Source organism: Hippocampus comes, unplaced genomic scaffold (assembly GCF_001891065.2).
Source record: "Hippocampus comes isolate QL1 unplaced genomic scaffold, H_comes_QL1_v1.1 scaffold261, whole genome shotgun sequence".
NCBI classification, from domain to species: Eukaryota; Metazoa; Chordata; class Actinopteri; order Syngnathiformes; family Syngnathidae; genus Hippocampus; species Hippocampus comes.
In genome coordinates, this window is record NW_017805824.1 from 5,528,060 (window position 1) to 5,530,851 (window position 2,792).

Sequence of the window (2,792 nt, forward strand, 5' to 3'; positions counted from 1 at the left end):
TTGTGTGTGTGTGTGTGTGTGTGTGTGTGTGTGTGTGTGTGTGTGTGTGTGTGTGTGTGTGTGTGTGAGATACTGCAGCTGTTACCCGTGGATATGCTTCAAACAGTGTTATACAATAAAGGTTATTTCCTTGTCTGTATCATCAGTGTTTTGTATTATTCCGGTTAATTGTGGCCTGGTGGGAGAGCAACTGAAAGGCAAGGCAAATTTATGTGTATTCCCCCATACATATAAAAGGAGTGCTTTACCAAGTCAAAGAAATTATATTTAAAAAACAAGATTAGATGAAAAATGAGAACATTCTAACACGGAAACTGGATTAAATATTTTTTTTAAACCAGTAATGCGACAACACAAGAACAATGGCAGATTATGAGATGGAACTTTGTCAAACAAAAGAGGAAAACAAAAGACAACCTCAACTGTTGGACGCTTTTTTCGAGTCTCAAAATGAGTTACACATACCAAATTTGTGCACTTTCAATCTAATATGTTTCTTTCAGTTTTACAAATATGTTTTACAAGCAAAAATGGGATTACGTTTTATTCAATAAGTGCATCCAATTCGATAAATAGACCTCAAACTTTAAACTTTATCGGTCAAGTCCGAAGTTCTGTATAAAAAAGTCAAGGACGTTAAGCGAGTCAAGTCAATGGATTAAGCAAGTCACAAGTCTGAATATACAATCTTGCTCAGGTGTTGTGTGTGTGTGTGAAGATGGCTGCGCAGAAGGTGCCCTTGTAATTTAGTAGATTTGGACCATATTTTCAAAGAGGAGTTGGCCACATCAAGATCTGCCACACTGATTGATTTTTACATGTTTTACAAATTTATTTTTACATGTTATAGTTGTATTAATAGTGTGAAAAGTTTTAACTTATTTATCTTGGTCTCATTTTTTTTTTATATGACAAAAAAAATGGCAAAACGTGTGGTTGTCATCTTGTGTCCTCCAGATGTTAGCAAAGAAGATTTTCATCCTGAGCAGCCGGAGCAGAGCTCCCGGGTGAAAGATAACTAGGAGGATGGGCGGGGATGGCAGGAGGAAGATCACCTTCAGGGCTTCCCTGTGATAAGTGTCATTTTGAAGACCGAGGGGGATGATGACAAAGGTTTGAAGTCACAGCTACATTCCAGTCAAAATGAAGAGATCACAGCAATTAGCAGCTCAAGGCAACGCATGACAACAGAAGGTGATGGAAACCACTGTGGAGCATTAACAGCAAACAGATGCTTAACTTCATTATCCGATAGTGGTCACACAAAGTATGGCACTGCTGATAGGCACTTTAAAGGTGATATAACATGTCCCACGGAAAATATCCACTTAAGATGTCTTGAGTGCGACAAAACTTTTTGTACCAAGTACACTTGAGCGGACATGAGAAAGCACAGAGAAGAGAAACATTTTTCTTGCTCGTTTTGCAATACAACATTCTCTCAAAAGGTAAAGTTGGTAACACACACATGGACACACAGTGGAGAGAAACCCCATTTTGTGTTTAGTCTGCAACAAGAGTTTTCGTGATCATTCAGCACTGGTTCAACACAAGAGAACACACACGGGTGAGAAACCGTTTACATGTTCTGTGTGTGGCCAATGCTTCTCGTTCAGGTCAAATATGAGAACACACATGAGAACACACACTGGAGAGAAACCTTTTGTCTGCTCAGTGTGTGGTTTGAGAGTAACTCAAAAGAGTAGTTTAACAAATCACATGAGAACACACACTGGAGAGAAACCTTTTGTCTGCTCAGTGTGTGGTTTGAGAGTAACTCAAAAGAGTAGTTTAACAAATCACATGAGAACACACACTGGAGAGAGACCTTTTGCCTGCTCCGTATGCAACAAAAGTTTTTCTGACCGCTCAACATTGGTTAGGCACATGAGAACTCACACTGGGGAAAAAGTGTTCAGTTGCAGCGTGTGTGAGAAGCTATTCTCTCAGAAGGAGAAGCTAAAAAAACACAGGTGTGCTGGAGGGAAATAAAGTTGCGGGACTTTGAAGAGACTTTGGAACAACATCACCACTCATAACTAAGAAATGTTATGAAATAAATGCCCAAGAGGCAGATGACTGGTGGAGAACCAGGAAGTGAACGGTGTGCAGATAAGTATGAGAGTTGGTCCGGAATTTGTCAGTTTGGAGACCGTATTGTTTCCGAAATCCTTCCACATTCCCAAAACATGCATGTTTGCTTCATTCAAGTCAATCAAAAAATGGAGAAGTCTGATGTTGTTCTTTATTATTTGCGAAAGAATAGTTGATCAAAATGTAACGAGTTTGCTCAGGATTGCTTTGCAGTATAACAGTGGAGGAAAACACCACCTTTTTGTTCGTTATATTTTTTGTGTTCCAACTTTACTGGTCAGGCCCACTTTACACCAATTCGGTGTGCCAAAAATTTTTGAATAGCACGAGGAAAGTCAGTTTGTTTGAATAATTTATTTCAAAAAGTGAAATTTGTATGTTGTATTAGTTCACCACACACAAAGTGAAATATTTCAAGCCTTTATTTGTTACGATTTTGATGATTATGGCAGAAAGACACAATGAGAATTTTTTTCATGTGACAAACAAGAAAGCATTTTAAACACAGAAATATTGGCCTTCTGTCAAGTATATTCAAGTACTATGCCGTCAGTACTTTGTTGGTCCTCCTTTTGCATAAATGACAGCATCGAGGTGGCATGGCATGGAGGCGGTCAGCCTTTGACAGTGTTATCAGAATCCAAGTTGCTTTACTAGCATTCAGAATAGTCTTCATATCAAGGTTTCTGTTCTTTCAT